Source organism: Trichosurus vulpecula, chromosome 5, assembly GCF_011100635.1.
Source record: "Trichosurus vulpecula isolate mTriVul1 chromosome 5, mTriVul1.pri, whole genome shotgun sequence".
In the NCBI taxonomy this organism is placed as follows: domain Eukaryota; kingdom Metazoa; phylum Chordata; class Mammalia; order Diprotodontia; family Phalangeridae; genus Trichosurus; species Trichosurus vulpecula.
This window is the reverse complement of record NC_050577.1, coordinates 20,830,340-20,849,940: the sequence shown is the minus strand read 5'-3', so window position 1 is coordinate 20,849,940 and position 19,601 is coordinate 20,830,340. Positions and strand designations below refer to the sequence as shown.

At 46.3% G+C, this 19,601-nt stretch overlaps 1 protein-coding gene across 2 annotated transcripts in view; it reads right to left on the bottom strand.

Annotated features, from left to right (window-relative positions):
- Nucleotides 1–12,196, bottom strand: part of WIPF3 (WAS/WASL interacting protein family member 3) — a 72,242-nt gene extending 60,046 nt beyond the window's left edge. The window contains exon 1 of one of the 2 annotated variants that reach the window (XM_036761121.1): nt 12,006–12,196. The gene's annotated coding sequence lies outside the window, so the exon portion shown is untranslated. Of the gene's footprint in view, nt 1–10,927; nt 11,086–12,005 lie in introns of those variants that run through there. The other variant, XM_036761122.1, reaches the window with a different exon arrangement.
- Between the last annotated feature and the right edge of the window lie 7,405 nt (nt 12,197–19,601).

Sequence of the window (19,601 nt, the reverse complement as noted above, 5' to 3'; positions counted from 1 at the left end):
CTGACCCTCTCTGATTCCTACTGGCCTCTGACAAGACAGACTAGCCCTGTGACCATGGGTAAATGATTCCATTTCTCAGCACCCCTAGACAGCTTTCTAAAACTCAAGTGCTTCTACACAGATAGAGGGAGTTTCCTAAACAGTAAAATTGTTTAATTGTGGTTGGGCTTTTTTAATGCCCAACACTGAAAAGCTCAACAAATACAAAGACGAAAACAATAATCAGTTCCTGGCTTCAAGGAGCTTACGTCATTTTGGAGAAAACACAAAACGGCTAAGTCAATACAAAGTCTATACGCAAATCAACGGGGGGAGGAAGAATGCCATCCCTTCTCTTCCTCCCAACCTTGAAATCGGGAAAGGCCTTTGGGTGGGGGTGGGGGGGTGGCTCCTGAGCAGAGTCTTGAGAGGACAGGCATAAGCCAGTTTGTCTGGATCATGGAATAAAGTGAGACCCTCTGGAAAGATGGGTCAAGGTCAGAGTCAAGTTGTTACATCCAATCTTTAACTTTTCTAACTAAAGGCAAATCTCACAATTTAGAAAACTGACTCCCGAAGCCTGACAAGTAAAATGATTAAAGTATGATGATGAAATTGTTCATTCACGCCGTAGGCTCAGACCTAGTCGAACCCCGACATTTTACAGGTGAGAAAACGAAGTCCAAGATCACATGGGGAGTAAATGACAGACCTTGAAATCCAGGGCTCGTTTCCCCATAACATGCGGCCTCATCCCTATTCATCTCTTTTTAAAAATCCACCTAAGTTATTTCACGTATTTCAAATAATCCTTTACTTCAAAGGTACATACAAGTGATGGATGAAGGGACACAAGCTTTGGCACTTGGGAAGCAAGAGGACCTGGGTTCGAATGCTACCTCAGAGGCTAACAACTCGTGTGACCATGGACACGTCCGTCCTGCTCCCTGGGTCTCAGTTGGCCTCCAGCTTTAAACCTGTGATTCTATATCACTGAACCTCTCCGGTCAGCTTCCTCCTATCTGTAATGAGAAGGCTGGGACTCCGAGGGCCCTCTTGCCTAGATCTAGGATCCTTTTAACAAGGAAACGGGTGCAGGAACCATTATTCACGGTATTAAGCACCAAGAATAGAATCCTGTGTAACCCATTGCCTAGCACGGCACCCTCGAGGGACAGCTGAAGATGCAGAGTCAGGGCAGGATGACATGGGGGCCACTTGTCAAGGTGCCTTCAGTAGGACAGGCAAAAAGAGTCCAAAGGATAGGGGGATAAAAAGGCGAGTCCTTCCTCAGAATGAACCCACAGCTGGAAACCCTCTTTGGAACATACTTGTTAGTCATCAGGCACCACCAGCGGCAATTTCATTCCATTTGGAACCGACGTGCCCGTTATCCAGCCTCCAGGACCCCCCCCCCCCCCCCCCCGCCCCGAGACATCACAAGCCACCTCCTTTGGTGCTGCCGACTGTGCCTGGGGGCTATTTTTAGAATGTCTAAAAGCACACTTCTTAGGTGAGAAATTCCAAAGAGATGAGAGAGGCGAATGTCTTTTGAAAGCATCCGAGGGAGCAGCCAGAACACCGGGGGCAGACTCTGCAAATGCAGGGGGCATCCCCGATGTCTGTCCAGTATCAGAGTCCCTCCACATCGGAACAGACACGTGGCTTTTGTAGGTTACTGCGGCCAACAAGACGACATCACACTGAGCGCCAAGCCTGCGGTGCCAGCCCCTCCAGATTTAGTTAGCTCTATCCGGGGTTGACGGACATACAGTCTGTTGCCAGGCCTACACGTGAAGTTTCTCCCACTTGGTAAAAAGTCACTAGGACTTGAGGACATTTTGCAGTATCTGAGAAGGGCTTCAGCAGCACCACCAAGGTGATGAGCTGATGCAGCAGTTAGAGGGCTGGGCCAGGAATCAGGAAGACTTGAGTTCAAATCCAGCCTCAGACACTTACTGGCTGTGTGACTCTGGGCAAGTCCCTTAACCCTGTTTGCCTCGGTTTGCTCATTTGTAAAATGAAGATAAAATAAAACTCACCTCACAGTGTCGCTGTGAGGATCCAATGAGATAATATTTGCAAAGCTCTTAGCACTGAGCCTGGCACATAGTAGTCATTAAATGAATATTAGCTTTATAATAATCGTTATTATTCATAAAAATTACTACTACAATTATTTATTTTGCATCTTCTTAAATAAATAAGAACCTGCTGTCTTCCTCAATAGAATGTAAAGTCCTTGAGGGATGGAACTTTTAGAAATGATTTTTGTCTGTTTCCCCATCTCTGCAATTTCACTGGTGTAGGGAGCCCCCAGGGAGGAACTTTCTCTACCAATACAGGTCAACACTTTCTCTGAAACGTAAGCATTTTAGAAAGTTGCCTTTGTTAATGATTTGCCCAGGGTCACAGAGCCAGTATATACCAGAGGCAAGACTCGAACCGAGGTCTTCCTTCCTGACTGTGGCTAGCTTTCTATTACCTCACCATGTGACAACACAGTAAGTGATTAATAAATGCTTGCTGGTTGAATTCACATTAATCTTTCACTTTAAGGTTTGCAAAGTGCATTCTTTTCACATGATATTCCTGTAAGGTAGGGAATACCAGTCCTTCCCCCCGCCCCGCCTTTTTTTAGCTTGGGTACCAAGACCACCGGTAATCCTTCTCTGACTGCCCTTTACCTGCTCAAATATTCCAAATAAGCTCCTTGACTTCTGCTCTCTCCCCTACATAGACACTGTATTAACCTACCAGTGAAGATGGCATATTTCCCCAGTAAGGGGTAACCTCCTGAGGGCTGGGGCTCCTTTTGATCTCTGTCTTTGTATGAACTCCCAACACCTAGCTCAGGGCCTTGCTGAGGTGGTATGTAACATTTGCTGAATTGAATTGATTTGAATTATGCTCATTTTACAAATAAAGAAACAAAGAACCAGAGATTTCCTCAAGAGTGACCTGGATGGTCACGCAGTTGTGGGTTTTTCATCCAAGGATCCTGCGTTTGTCCTTTCAGAATCCTGTAACATGGACACCAAGATAGAACCAGGAAAAAGAGAGATGGAGAGAAACCATGGAAATGAAAACTAGCTGAGAGTTTTTTTGGTTATGGTTTTTTTCTGTTCTTTTTACCCTGCCAAGGGAGCTCAGCTAAGACTCAGGGGAATCTCTATGAAGCGAAGAACGGTTTTAAGGCCGTATCTCACTTATTGCTAAAACTAGTTTGCCCTTTTTGTGAATCTCTGCAGAAAAGCACATTTGAAAAGTAAATGTTTGCTTCAAGACTTAACTATATTTTTAAAAATGTATGAGCTACGGAATTATGCTAAGAAAATAAAGAAAATGTCCATGCCATTTGACCTAGGGGTCCCACTGCTAGGCACACTCCCCAAGGAGGTTAAAGACGTAAAGGAAGGTCTTCTATGTACCAGAATATTCACAGAAGTGCCTTTGTATCTCTGTTGTTGTCAAAGCATGGTGAAACAAGTTAATGAATGTCATGGATTCTTGGGGTTTTTTAAAGACTGGTTCTCCCCAACTCACCTGGGCTGAAAGTGTTGGGGCTGTGGGCTGGGCAACTAGGTGGTGCAATGAATATAATGCCAAATCTGGAAAAAGACCTGAGTTTAATCCTATCCTCCAATACTTATTGGCTGTGTGACCCTGGGAAAGTCACTTAACCTTGTTGGCCTCAGTTTCCTTATCTGTAAAATGAGCCGGAGAAATAAAGGACAAATCACTCCAGTATCTCTGCCAAGAAAATCCCAATTGGGGTCACGGAGGGTCAACAGCTGAACAACAACAAATCATGGGCTTAATAAAAACAGAAGCTTTGACTTGCTCTATTTCTGACCTGGGCTTGTTCTCCCCTCCTTAGGCAACTGAGGAGCCCCTTACTATCCAAAGCTCGCCATACTAATTAATGCCACACTTAACGGACTGACAAAGACCGCTGCAGTAAAATTCAGAGATCAAGAGATCCACCAGTCTGAACATCCTACAGACCCGGGATCACAGGCGTGCTCCCTCCACCACCCCCGGCAGTTTACCGCGTGCCGTAAGAAATGATGAATGTAGGGAATTCAAAAAAGCCTGGGCAGACTTACATGAACTGATGCAGTCGAAGTAAGCAGACCAAGAAGGGGAACGCTATAGACAACATCTCAAGCAATGGAAATGCAAAGAACCAAAAGCCGAAATAAAACTTATAACTGCAAGACTAAGCTTGGCCCTGAGGGGAAAAAAAAAAGAAAATTCACTTGTTCCATAGTGTCTGACTCTGTGACTCCATCTGGGGTTTTCGTGGCAAAGATACCGAAGTGGTTTTCCATTTCCTCCTCCAGCTCATTTTACAGATGAGGAAACCGAGGCAAACAGGGTGAAATGATTTACCCAGGGTCACGCAGCTAGTAAGTATCAGGGGCCGCATTTGAACTCAGGGTCAGCGCTCTATTCACTGCACCACCCAGCTGTCCAGGCAGGGCACTATGGATGGAGAAAACTGAATATGCTGTCAGGGACAGCTGATATATTAGTTTTGCTGCTTTTTTTTTTATAAGGGGTGATTTGGTGAATGGGGGAAGGGAAAGATTTGGAAATAAAGGTTATATATAGGCAAAAAACATATCAATTTTATATATACATACACACATATATACACATACACACTTACACACATATACATACATACATTACATACACACATATACAGCAGTGTTTCCCAGGGAAATAGAATCAAGAGGTCTCAGGTCCTCCTTCCAGGCCCTTGGAGTCAAGATGTCAAGGACCTGGGACATCCCTGGTGCTAGCAATCCCTCCTCTGATGCTGACTGCAGGTTTTCCGGAGGGACCGTGTCCCTGAAATTCATCACTGCTCTAGCAGTCACCGTGATGACCAGCCCTCAGACAACACCAGCAACAACAGGTCCCCAGACCCGGGGCAAAGGCTCTTTAGCTGCCCGCTCCCCTGGCACAGTCAAGGACCCCCAGGCCCAACGAGGAGCCTTAAGTCCAGCCCTGAAGAAACGGTCCTTAGCTACTCACTTAGGGAAAGCGATAATGCCGTCCTCAAACAGAGAAGGATGGGAATTCTTTGCTTTTACTACTCGGGTAAGAGACCTTAGCTAAAAACATCAATTGGGTGAATTAATACTAATAATGATATCAGTATTATAATTTCATATTATAATTGTTAATAATATTAGCATATTAATATTGTACGGCCACCATAGTGATTTGCCATTCATCCTGTGAATCAACACACTAATCGATGGCTATGAGTAACTCTGGACTTGGGAGGGAAACGGTAAACACGGGTAAAGAAGGAGAAACAAAACAAGATTCGGGACTTGGAGCCAGAGGCTTGGGTTCAAATCCAGCCTCTTACCCTTGGGTGCTAGTCCTATGTCTTGGATGGGTTCCTTCACCTCCCTGGGCGTGTTTCCTCAACAGTAAAATGAGAGGACTGGCCTCTGACGTCCCTTCCAGGTCCATCACTCCATGATTTCATCAGCACAGGGATCTCTTGCTTTCTCTCTCTCAACCAATACAGAATAGCAACTCTATATAACTTAAAGTTTTAAATAAGTTTCCTGGGGGCAGTGAGAAGTTAGACGACTTATCCAGGGTCACCTAGCTAGATTAGGTCAGAAGCCAGTAGAACTCAAGTTTCCCTGACTCCCAAGGCTACATCGTGGCACTTGTAATCCATAATTCTAAAGAGGCAGATTTCAGTTTAATTTAAGGAAGACTTAAGAGTCACCCAAAGTGCAAAGGGCTGTCGGGGGCTGGGGTGGGGGAGGGGGGTTGCCACTTTTTGGGGTGTGGCAGAAGGGACTCTTATTCCAGTAAGGGTTGGATTGGCAGAGGTGACTCATTCCAGTAAGGGTTGGATCAGCTGGCCACCTCTGCAATGCTGTGATTCTCTTCCTATAAGGCAGTTTCTGGTCACTCATTCTCCGAGGCTAATTTTATAAAACAGAAAAGTGTTGATTTTAAACCTTGGAGTTCACCACAGTGACTTCTAATGGAGCCTGGGCCATTTGAGAATGCTGAAATAAATCAAAACGCTAGCTACTAAAATGCACACAAATGTGGTTAGAGACATCCGCCCCACTCCCAATACAAAAAGAGATGAAAAGGAAATGGTACTTATTATTGTATTCATTAGTCAACAAGGGTCAGGAGTGACTTTCTTTTCTCTAAATATGACTGGGGCCAAAGGGAGATTAGGAGATCCCCAGTCTTAATCTATTAGGACTTGGGGGCAGAACAGAATTGTTTTCCTCTTCGAGGTAAATCTTCTCCATCTATTTACTTTGTCCCTTGAGAATCCATTCTCCTGGAGGCCAAGCTGCTCACCCGGCCCTCCCATAAAAGGCAGGCCACAACCATGTGCCAGAGTAGAGAGGTCTCTTCATTTACCAGGGCTGGCATTTTATATGGAGCTTCAAGGCTGTTTTACATATGTTATCTCATTGCAGCTGTTGTGGTCAAAAAACTCACCAGCAACCACCCTGGGGATGAACTTCCCCAAAGTGAGCTCAAAGGGCCCTTGGACATCCTTAGAGGCCTTCCAAATGAGTGGAGCCTTCCAGAGTTTGTTTGTTAGTTTTCCGGAGAGCCTTCAGGATCCCAGGGGTCACCTTAGCAGTATTAAAGCACCACTCTGGAACCAGAACGGAGCTCAGAGGAGTCATTTAGTCCAGGGGTTCTTAACCCCTTATGACTCATGGATGCCACTAGTGGCCTGATCAATTCTATGGAGCCTTTCTCAAGGTAAGCATTTATTAAGCACCTACTATGTGTCAGGCACTATGTCAAGTGCTGGGTATACAAAGAAAGTCAAAATACAGGGTCCTTTTCCTCAAAGGGTCTCAGTTTCTAACAGAGGAAACATGTAAAGAATTTGGTATGTACAAGATATATAAGGAAGATCATGGATTGAGAGTTGGGAGGGACCTTAGGGGTCCATGGAGTCCAACCTTCTCATTTTACAGATAGCCCTTCATTTCAGAGGATGAAGGAGAGACCAGGAAAGGCCTCCTATAGTGGAAGTCTCTCTTTATTATGAACTACGGCATTAAACTGGTATAGCGATTAGCCCACTGAGTTAGTGGTAGCGGGAATTCCCAAATAAGAAAACCCCTTCATCCAGTGTACCTGGGCTCCCTCTCTGCAACTTCTAGAGTTTCCCAGAGCACTTACAGGTTAAGTGACTTGTCCAAGGTCACACAGCCAGGATACATAGCCAGAAATGGGACTTGAACCTAGGTCTTCCTGACCCTTTCTCAAGGGGAGCCAGCAAGAGTTACGCCAATCTGCTCATATTTATCAGGTCCACGACCCAGTGATGCATTATTCAGTAAACTTGGGTATATTCGAAACCATCTTGAACTTCTCGTTTGTCTTTCCTCTCTAAGCCTGACCCCACTCCTGCACCAGCGTGAACATTATATCCAACCCTACAGGGGTATGGGCAATATCAAAATTCCAGCTATAAAACCAAGCTGCCTAGGTACACAGCAGAAAGAGCTGATGAATAAATCATGGAAGTCCTAGGAAGCATTGACAATATTTTGCTTCTCTTAAAGCACCTGATTCTCATCTGATTTTAAAAGCTCAGCTTGGTCAGCATCCTTTGAGGGAAAAGAGCACATTTATTTATGCCTCTTGTCCAGAGAGTCAGACATCTATTATCCAGGTTTTGCAGATGGGGATGGAAGTTAATAGAAGCCAGAACCACTGATAACCCCCCAGGAAGCACTATAGGATTTATGAAGGCAGACATGGAGAGAGAGGCTGAGTCAGGTGCACAAGCCCCAGATTCACATATGTGGGGCTTGGGGTCAGAAGACCTGGGTATAAACCCTGGCTCTTGTTGCTCAGTCCCAGTGTGACCATGGATAAGTGGTTTCATCTGCCTCAGCCTCCTAAGAAGCGAGAAGCTTGGACCTAGAAGATCTCAAAGGTCCTTTCTGGTTTAAATCTTTGCTCCTATGACCTTTGTGGTTGACCACAACCAACTTAGAGCTCAGTCATGATCCTGCTGTGCAGAAACTGGCTCTGATGGGGAGGCAGAGGTGCAAAAAGACTCCCAAGCAACTCATTGGTAATCAAAAGATGGTTGATTTTGCCTACTACACCACAGCCAAGACAGCAAAGGCAGACTCCTGTGCTAAGCATTCCATTTCTGAATACGAAGGAAAGTGATCCAGTTCCAGAGCCACAGAAGCTGAGTTCAAATCCCACCTTTGATCCTTACTTTCTGTGTGACACCTTTACCTCTCTGGGACTCAGTTTCTTCATCTGTGAAATGGAGGGGGGTGGTGAGCTAGGTGGTCTCTGGGGTCTCTCTCAGTCTCAGATCTGATTCTGTGACCTTTGAGGTCATAGAATCATTTCCAGCTCTAAATGCTCTAATCCCACTATCCCAAAATTATGGAATATTACCTGACTTGATCCCAGGCTAACAAAGCTTCTTCACTTGGAATACATTGAAGAGTCTTTGCGAACAGCACATGGCCCACAGGACACAGTTCACCACTTAGTGTCTGTTAAGTTGATTATGCTCTCTCTCTTTGCCAGCTCCTCAAGGAAGCATTCTAGGGAATAGTCATTCTTCTCGCCCCCCCCCCACCCCCAAGCAGGATATTATTGTCCAACAGGGACATCACGCTGCCAAACACTGAATAGGCACGTCAGGTTCCTGGCCTTCTCATAAGTTCCAAACACACATTGGCTGAGTCAGTAAGAAAGACAGCAACACTCAGGTTTAGTTGTGATGAAAGCCCAAATCTTTTGAATTTTGTGCGATGGAAGTATCCTATTAAATGAGCATAGACTTTCCAAAGCAGGCAGAAGGTAGAGACCAACTATGCTATGACAACAATAACCTAGCTATAACAACACTTGAAAAGTGGCTGAACTCTGATTGACTATGATAACCAGTCTCAGGCATGGAGAGGGCATACTGAAAGATCCTTTTCTACCCTCAGTAAAGAGGTGGGGGGTTATGGGATACACAATCAAAGAGTGTCACTATCTATTGGTAAGCCTTGCATACTTTGTGACCAAAAATAATGGAGTTTGAGGAAATGACTTTGATGTAAAACTGGAGAGCAATAAGAAAACATCAAAAAATATAATGTTTTAAATGAATAGCTCGCTCCCCAACCTTCCATCTTATTTGACAGTTAAATCAAGGTTGATTTGGTTGGGCTATGAGTGAAAACAGTTCAACGTTAGAATTTCTTTCTAAAAATGCTAGCAGGCAGATGGTATAAGGAGTGTGGTGACAAAGGAAACCTTGCCTAAAGATAACTTTCTGTTGCATAATCGTATTCAATCACCCTAAAGCCCAATCCTCCCGATGTATGACACTAAGATTCAGATTTTTCAAAGTCCCACCATTGAGATAAACTTGGGGGTGGGGGTGGAGAGGAAATCGATGGGTGGGGGCAGCTGGAGAACCAGCCCTGAGTCCCCCCTCTGACAGGTATAGATAGTGTTACCATGGGCAAGTCGCTTAATCTTCTCAATACTCTGGGAAACTCACTAAATTGCTGAGAAGGTACTCGCCTTGCATTGATGGAAGGCATTTCCCTCCACCAATGAAATCATGGGTCCAGTCCCTATCCCCATCGCTAAAATAGGTGTAGTCCTATCCATTGGATCAATTTTCTCCGTGTTTCTTCTGCACCTTAAATATCCTATCATTTCAGAACATGTAAACAAACCACTTTTTTCTGATGAGTTATTTTGCGATTTCTTTTTTTAGTTTTGCATGAAACAAGCTGACATCCTTATAGATCTTTACAAATTGCGGCAGCATGAGGTTAGCAGTAGAGGCAACCTCAGATTTGGACTTGGAGGACCCTGGGCAGCGCTGCTCTCACCTTTCCTAAGCTGTGTGAGTAAGAGCAAGACACTTCTTGACCTTGGGAAGCTGAAGCGTTGTTGCATCTGTAAAATGGGGACAATATGTAATACCAGTATTATCTGCCTACCAGCCTGGCTCACAGGGCAGTTGTGAGGAAAGTGTTTTCTGAGAAGCATTCAAAAAAGGTAGCATGAGTATTCGAAAATGTGCAAATTTCATTTTAGGACTGCAAGTCCGCTACTAGGCTATTCTAAGATGACCCAAGGTCGAGGAGAATTTGTTGCCAGCAGCTGCCTGCTTCTTAGTCTCAAACGCCTCCTTATTTGTGGGTTTCCTTACACCTCTTTTGGGAATGTCTACACAAACTCACGCTGCATTCGATGGTCTGTAAAGCCCAGCCCAACAAAAAAAAATGCCCCACCCCCGTAGGACTAGATGGATTTTTCCTCCAACTTTCATGTTCTTAAAGCTCACTGCATGCAACACATACACATCCTCCATGCCTTCTGCTGCTAGACAACTTCAGGCTGCGACATAATCTCATGCTCACAATTTCTGAGAAAACAAAGAGTATACCAGAGGCGGAAAAAAAGAAAAGATCATCCCGCAAATGTCTGTCCTCCCTCCAGCTCTGGGCTGAATCGGGTGATTTCTCAAAGCCAGCCCTGCCAGCTCTAGCACTGTAGGATTCTACGGAGAATGAACACCATTGACACACAACTATGCACCCTGTCCAAATATTCTCTCCATCTACCAGAAAAGACGAAGATGTTTCTCCATCGACATCATTTCTTTCCTCCCCCTCCCCACCGCCTTTCTCTCTCTCTCTCTCTCTCTCTCTCTCTCTCTCTCTCTCTCTCTCTCTCTCTCCCTCTCCCTCTCCCTCTCCCTCTCCCTCTTTCTTTTGGCCCTCAACTTTTCTTTTTCTCTCCTTTCTTTTTGTCATTCTCAAACCGAATTCACCGAAGGTCTGGATCTAAGAGAACCAGCATGCATAGGAACATCTGCATCCCAGTCCATCCCTGGGTTATCCTGAACAGTTTTAAAAAGAAGGGTGATTCTCACCTGGTGTCAAATCATCTGATGTCAATAATTCTTAACGCAGATAAAATGCCTCCGTGGCCCTCGTAGAAAATGAAGGAGTGAGATCCTTCCGGGCCCACAGCAAAGCTTCCCAAGACTTGCGAACTTTCCTGCTAAGGGACGGCCCTCCCAGTGGCCTTGAGTGGGAGGGATGCTAAGGAAAGGGGAGGCAGGCCCCCCCCCTTCCTCTCTACCCCTCCCTCTCTTCTCCTCCTCTCCCAAGCCTGCACACAGCGCTCTCTCTACCTGCTGCCTCGGGAGAGCTCCTTCCCCAGGGAGGTGGGGGGGGGGGGCTGCTCCTCCCCCTGTTCCTCCCACCCCAGCTCCCCCCAGCTCGGGCTCAGCACCGCTGCCCCCACGCAGGCAGCGGGTTACTTTCCGAACGCAGCCTGCGCTCTGCTCCCGGGAGAGGCTGCCCACGGTGTCCCAGGCTCCTGCCCCAGGGTGGGCCGCCCGCCCCCGGGATGCGAGGCTCCGCTGGTCCACCCTCGACCCCCACCCCCGCAGCCGAGCATCCCTCAGCTTGCGGCCGGATCTGGGGGCCTTGACGAGCGTCCACCGCCGTTGCCTGGGCTTCTCCCCTCCCCCCGCCCCCGCAGGACCCCAGGCTCTCCCGCTAAGGCTCCCCTCCCGGCCCCAAGCCTTTGTCTGGGGCTGGGTGGAGGGGGGTGGGGTGCAGCAGGCGCCGGGCAATGGGGAGCGAAGCCCGAACTCGGGCACCCTCCTTGCCAGGAGCAGCTCATCTGAGCCCGGGAGCGCGAGGAGTCTCTAAGCAACCCACAAGTGACCTGGTCCGCCTCCCGGATCCGGTTACCGCCTGGCAGCGCCCCCGATGTCCCGGGACCAGGGCCTGAGCCAGCCCCAAGGAGGGCAGCTGGGGGTGGGGGGCGCTGTCAGTGGGGGGCTGCACGCCCCAGCTGCTCCTCCCGCAATGGGGTCCACGCGCAGCTCCCCTCCCCCCACCTTCCGCTTGCTGCGCTCCCCCGCGGGCCCGGGACACACTCGCACACGCACACTCACACTCACACACAAGGAAGGCGAGAGGCTAGGGCTACATTACGGGGAAGGGGCGGCGCTGCTACGGCTCTGTCCCACCCGCCGTCCTGGTCCGCAAGTCCTGAGCCGCAGTCCGGCTCGCGCTCCGCAGTGGCTCCGGCTGCCCACTGCCCACTGACCGCTGGCCGCGCCGCTCCCTGGCCGGGCTGCACGCCGTGCACCGTGCGGCCGCCGCCGGGACGGGGAGGCGGGGCCGCGGCGCCCACCTGCTCGCGCTGCTCCTACCCGGGGCTCGGGAGGTGCCAGGCAGCCGCTGGAGGCACTCACTCCCTGGTCATGCCCGGCGACCTTGGCCCGGAGCGTCCCTCCGCAGGGCGAGCATTCAGTGCGGGCGGGCCAGCCGTCCGCCCCGAGCATCCCGCGGGGGAAAAGACCTGGCATATCACCTGGTCCGACCCCACTCCCTCGTTTGGCCCACCCTGGGAGCCCATATCTAACCTCTGAGATTCCCCAGTCTCATCCAACCTCCCTCTTCCCCCCACCCTCCCTTCGCAGGAGGAAATTCTTCCCGGACAAGGGAAACAACTCGACCAAGGTCACACCGGTCGGATTCGAGCTCAGGTCTTTGGACTCCATATCGAGCGTTCTTACTGCATCACACAGGAGCCTAGGATCTGGAGACCAAACCGTTTGCCCCCCTCCCCCGCTCCTCCCGCACAGAAGGAGGGGGTGGGAATGGCAGTAATAATCAAAACAACCACTGACATCCCTACATATATGTGAAATACATGCCTTCATACCTACATATATGCGTACATACATACATACTTGTCCATTAAAGTTTGCAAAGTCCTTTACATACATTAGCTCGTTTATCCGTCCAGGAGGCTGGATGTTGTCGCTGCCTTTTGTAAGAGGGGGCGGGCAGTACAAACTAGACCTAGCGTTCTACTAATGTAACTCCCAAGGACTGGAGCACAACCCCGCCCCCTCCTTCCCTCCCCCACATTCTAGAGCAGCTGCTCTTACAATCTTGTGCATTGACCACTTGTATGTCCAGAAGGGCTTTGCAGCTGGCCAGGGGCCAGATCCCTTTAATGATTCGTATTTATAACAGGACAAATGTCTACACTTGTGTGGGGGTCCCATATTAGAGGTGGGGTCTCTGATATCTTCCTAGAAATTCAGCCCTTCGGCCTTTCAACGTTCCTAGGGTGTGCATGGTTTTTGGCAGTGGGTGGATGGGGGATGCTGAGGAGGACCTTTTCGTCCTGGTCTTGGAAGTGGACCAAGAGCCATTGTTTGGGGGGAGGGGTGGATATGGGAGGAGCCTGTTCCCCTCTAGTCACCTTCCTCTCCTCGGCCCCTAAGTAAATGGAGTCTGGTGCCAAGACTTCATATGGACCCATGCCTAGTGAAGTGAGCAGAGCCAGAACGATATTATAGAGTAACACCAACATTTTATAATGTTACGAACAACATTGAAAGACTTAAGGGCCTTCATCAATACAATGGCTGGCCATGATGTCAAAGAACCGGGGATGAAGCCTGTTACCTACCACCTGACTGAGAAGTGTTTTACTCAGCGCAGGACACATACATTTTTGGATATGCTCAATGTAGGAATTGGTTTTGCTAGACTTTATATTTGTTACAAGGGTTGTTCCCCCCCCCCCCCCGCGTGTGTGTGTGTGGCGGGGGGGAGTGGGAAATAAAAAAAAATGTCAAGTGAAAAAAAAATAATTTACAAAAGGAAACAGGTCTGAGCTTAAGACAAGTAACACTTTGGGCAAGAAAGATTTTTTTAAAAAACTCTGTGACTGTTCTGATGTCCAAGACCATTGGAAACATTATTGCTGTGGGTCTAATAAAAGTAGGAACAAAAGAAACTGGGTAAGCTGGTGGCAATTTGCCACAAGCTCTTTTTTTCTCTCAAGCTGTCTGGAGCTAGTTGACTTACCTAGCCCTAACCCTACCGTTTGCAGTAGCTGCTGACTGAGTTTTCACAGGAAAATAGTGCTGGCTGGGAAGACTAACTTGGAAGTGGGAATTGTGGGAAATCTATGGAACCACCCAGAAGCAGCAGAGAGACCAGGGTTCAAATGCTATTTATGACCATGACCTTGGTTTCCTTGTCTATAAAATGGAGATTATAATACAATAGCTCTCAGAATTATGGGATTATGTATATAAAGTACTAGATACGGGTTAGCTATACTTCATTATTCCCTCACCTTTAAAATTAAAGGGGCATACTAGATCTGGCAACTTTCGGCCTTTCCAAATTGTTGACACAGTTCTCTCCCCACGGAACTTTATGCTACAGCCAACCTGGCCCAGTTTGCTTTTCCTTATCCGTGACATTTCATCTTTTACCGGTATGTCTTTGTATAGGCTGTCTGCCACCCTCAGAAACTCTCTCTCCTCACCCGTCTTGTGCCAAGGCCTTCAAGAGACCTTTCCTGGTCCTAGGGAGCTGGAAGGGTTTTCAGCAGCAACCTAGCCCAGCTCACAACTGAAAGGAATCCCCACCACGACATACCTGACAATGTATCCAGCCACTTCTCGAAGTCTTCCAATACTCAGAACCTCACTAGCCCCTGAGGCACCCACTGCGCTCTGGGACAGCTCTAACTGTGAAGAAGTACCCACTCTCTGAGCCTCCCCCCAGCCCCAAGCTCCTCTGACATAGTGTTTGTATGTTCTGTGAACATGGTGTATCTCATTCTTCCCTCACCCCTGAGGGCAGGGACTGTCTCATTCATGTATTTATATCTCCAGTACCTAGCCCGTGCCTGGCACACAGTTGGCACATAATAAACACTTGTTAATCAACTATTTCAGTGCTAAAACTAGTCAAATGTAAGCTCCTCGAAGGTAGCCATTTCAACCTCTTCCACTTAGGCATTTCTAATGCCTTGTACAGAGTTAAGCACCAAATACAAATCTGTTTAATTAAATTAGATTCAAAATTCTATAGGTTCGTGAGAACTTTTGCACAGGAGACCAAGTCTTTGAAGCTTCTGAAGTCTGTTGGCCATCATCCCGATTTTTCTTACGGACATTAGAGCAGAAAAATGCCCTTTGTCCATTTCTTCCAGGAAACAGATCGCAATAAAGAATGAGCTGTCTTCTTAGGCCTGAGGCTCATGATGGTATAGGAGAATATAGATCAACTGAGACAGCATATGTAAAGTGCTGGGCCCTGTATAAATGCTAGCTGTTATTATTAACAATAATAATAGCTAATGTGTATATTGATTTATGTTGGTAATATTAAACATAACCAGTATTTTTAGGTTGGCAACTAGTACTTCCAGGTATATGTCATATACTACTACTACTACTAACACAACTACTACTACTACTACCACCACCACCACCACCACCACCACCACCACCACCACTACTACTAGTATTAGTAATAATAATAATACCTTTACCTTCCCCTCTCTCCCACAAAGTCCTGTGGGCAATCTCCTTCCAGATGTCATATCTCATGAGATACATTTATATCTTGGCTTTGGAAGGGCTGTGTTATAAGGTCAGTCTTATAAATCTTTACTAGTATGATATTTATGAGATTTTGTCTGACATCCCTTTTCAATTTGGGGAAGCGATTTGCTAAACAAAACTGGCAGGTTTTCGAAATGCTACAAGATTAACATCCACTCTCTGTATTTCTTGCTTAGTTGGCAGTCTCTGGATACCCAAACATTTTTTAAAATAGACTTTTATTGCTATCTTTTGTTTTGCATTGCCTAGATTCTCTCTCCCCAATCCCTTCTCTACCCCCTCCTAGAAAGCTGACCCATATAACAAAGAACATTTTTTTAAAGAGACAAAGAAGAAAAAAATTGGCAGAGCTAACCCACTCATTGAAAAAAATCCTGATTTTCTATACAATGTCTACATCTGTGGACCTTGATTTCTGCAAAGAAGCAGGAAGGTGTGTCTTCACCTATTTCTTCTTTGGAGCCACGCTTGTATTCACAATAGGCAGTTTCCATTGTTTCATGTTGGTGGTCCTCTCTGTTTTCATTGTTATAGTCATCATGTATATTGTTTTCCTGGCTCTTCTTACTTCATTTTGCATCAGATCATGTGAGTCATTCTATGTTTCCCCATACTCATCATGTTCATTGCTGACCTTTTACCTGTTGGGGTATGGCTCCTGTTCTTGTATATTTATATCATGTCTCAGGTATTAGACTTTTATCTAAGAAATTTGCTGCAAAGGGTTTTTTCCATAGTTAACTGTTTCCTTTCTAATTTTAACTGCATTGTTTTTCTGCATGTAAAAGCTTTTCAATTTTATGTAATAAAAATTGACCATTTTATCTTTTCGTGTTATCTTTATTCCTCATCTGGTCAAAAGCTCTTCCTCAATCCATCAAAAGTTATCTCCTTCCTTTTTTCCCTAACTTATGACATGGCATTTTTTTTATATCAAGGTCATGTACCATTTGGAGTTTATTGCGATCTATTGTTCAAGATGTTGGTTTAAACTTAATCTCTCCCAGGCTATTTTCCACCTTTACCAGAAGTTGATGTCAAACAGAGAATCCTTAACCCAGTAGCTGGTATCCTTGGGTTTAATGCACACAAAGCTACTGTTATATTTGATTGCTTTGGGGTCTTGTGTGACTAATTGGTTACATGGACCAACTCTTCTAATTTTTAACCAGTAGCATACAGTTTGCAGGGCAGCTAGGTGGCACAATGGATAGAGTGTCCAGTCTTGAGTCTGGAAGACATCTTCCTGAGTCCCAATGTGACCTCAGATACTTCCCAGCTGTGTGACCCTGGGCAAATCACTTCACCCTATTTGCCTCAGTTTCCTCATCTGGAAAATAAACTGAAAAATGAAATGGCAAACCACTCCAGTATCTTTGCCAAGAAAATCCCAAATGGGTTATGAAGAGTTGGACATAACTGAAAAGTGACTGAACAACAACAAAGCCACATAGTTATCATCATTACTGCCTTGTAGCATAGTCTAGGTCTGGTACTGCCAGGCCCCCTTCCTTCCCACTTTTTTTCTTTATTTCTCTGGAAATGCTGGAATTTTTTATTCTTTTGTCTAGGCCTACAAAGTAACCCCTTGGTTTGATTGATGTGGCACTAAATTTGTAAATTTCCATTAAATCTTATAATTCCATCATTCCATAATTCCAAGCCTTCATTAAACCCCTCTTCTTGATGCTGCATCATCATGGAATGGCAGTAACCCTGGATTCCTAAGGCTGTGTCACTAGAGGCCACACTCTGGTGGCTCTTCCAAGCTGGAAAGGTTCCCAGTAGGGCCCCATTGATGGGCTCCATATTGTCAGAGAACCTACAGCCAACTGTGTTATCAGGTTAGCTCCAGGGAGGTGAATTTTTCAGCCACAACTCTCAAAGATTTACTAAATCACAGTAGGTTTTGATCTGCATTGACCTCACCCTGGTGGATTACAGATCTTTTAAGTGTATTTATTTCTCTGTTTTGTTTACTTCCTCAATTGTTTTTATTGATGATTATGAAATGCATAATAAAAATTATTTTTGCCAAAGATTAGTAGGCATGCTGGGTAATCAAGGGCCAGTTTCTTGGGGCCAGGACCAACTGGAAGCTGGAAGGGGAAGGATATTGGGTTAGGGGCTGGCTTGATTAAATAGTGCCTGATAGCAACTGTAATCTAGTAGGAATTAAAGACTTTAGCTTGAAAACACTCAAAAAGAGATAATTCCCATAACTCCAAGTGCTCATAATCAATGTAATGTATTTGTCTGGTTTCTTGGCCACTGGAGCTGAATGACCAGGAAGTGCTTAATGGACAAAGGAGAGGAAACTTGAGGGGTGATGTTGATGGGATGAAGAGCCAGAGGCAAAACAGACATGGAGGAAGAAAGACAGCGGACTCCGGCTCAGAAAGACCCATGAGGGCTTCATCAGGGCTCAGAACACAGCAGAGCACAATCTATTGCAAAGTTCACATCATAATGCAGTAGATAGGTCAGGGGAAGCAAAGACCCTTCTGAGCTCCACGAAGACAAGGCAGATGTAAACAATCACTCCTTGTGTTTGGCTGAGAAAGCAAAAAATAAGGCTGAGATTCTTTCTGGGGCCCAGACTATGAATCTTCATTTGGGAAGTCAGAAGCATGTGCAGAAAGTGTATGTATGTATGTGGGGGTGGGGAGGGAAGGGTATGGTGAGGCCACCAATGAGCATCCCAAGAAAAGATGAGGGTTTATAGGTTTCTGTACTACAGAAAATAAACCCCACCACGCTGTCATAAAGGACAGGAGCTGGAGCTGTCTGTGTGTCTGTAGGTAAAAGGTAGAAATATCTCAGGCCACTGCTTCCATTGCTTCAGGCTCTGTTGAACGTAAACAAGATTGTACGCCTTTTTCAAAACTTTGGTCGACATTGGAGAAGCCTTTGAAGTGTGTTTTTTGGTCCTTATATTTCATGAATCCTTTACTTCTCTCAGAGGGTGACCTTTCCCCTCCTTTTAGATGTCCAGAGTGACAGAAGCATAGTCATAACAAAGGCAGTGCAATCTGACCTCTGGCCCAGGGCATTAAAATTTAGAGGGAGCAAAAAATATAAAATAATGATTTCAAAAAGTTGGACAGTTTCAGTGAGGTCCTTTTATATTTTGACATGATCTTCCCCCAGGAGTTCCTTATACAATAAAACCATAGATCTAGTTCCTGTCCCTTTGTTTCTTCAACAGCCTGGAAGTTAGTTAGCAAGAATGGGAAGCTACTGGAAGCTGTTCTTCCTCCTGGTCACTTCCTTTCCTCCTCTTCCTCCTCTTCCTCCTTCCTGCCGCACACCTGGTAAGCCTTTCCCCTGACAGAGATCTCCTTCCTGGCAGCCCCACAACCTTATTATCTCTGAATCTATGTCAAGGGGTGGGTATCCTAAAGTCTCCCCGTCAGAACTGTCTCCAGCCATGATGGGTTGGAAGGACTCCCGGCCCAAGGGCCAACATTGCCAGCTATCGGAGCCCTGAGCAGAGGCCATGGGATGGAAGCCTACCACTGTGTCACTTACTAGATACGTGACCTTGGGCGGGTCACTGACCCACTCTCACTTAGGTTTCTCTCTTCAAAAATGAGCCGTTTGGAGAGGACCTGAAGGATCCCTCCCGGCTCCAACCCCTTTGAGTTCTTGGTACCCCTGCTGCCTACCCAAATGAGCTCGGAAAAGCAGTCATTTATATGGGTTTATGAATTTTAGCCCAAATTCATGTAAAAGCGGACCACAATTACATTGGCATTTATTTCACAAGCACCAGGGTAAGCAGGTGGGGAGATTTAGGAGAAGGAGGGAGGGAGGAGGGAAGCTTTGGAAATCTTCTTAGAAGACAGTATAGTGTCTGGTATAGTGGGTGGACTGCTGGACTTGACCATAGGAAGAACCGGGCTGTGAGGCCCTGGACAAATCACTGACAAGTGACTAGAAACAATTTCTGTCAGCCTCAGTTTCCTGATGTGTAAAATGGGGAAACTAGCAGCAATCAACTCACAGGGTTGCAGAAATAAATGGGATAGATAGAGCACAGAAGGTATTTAACGTTCCGTGTGAATGTGAGTTATCAGTGTCACTCTGAGACTCCTGAAAGGACTAGCCTCACACTTACTAGCTGTACGACCCTGGGTAAGTC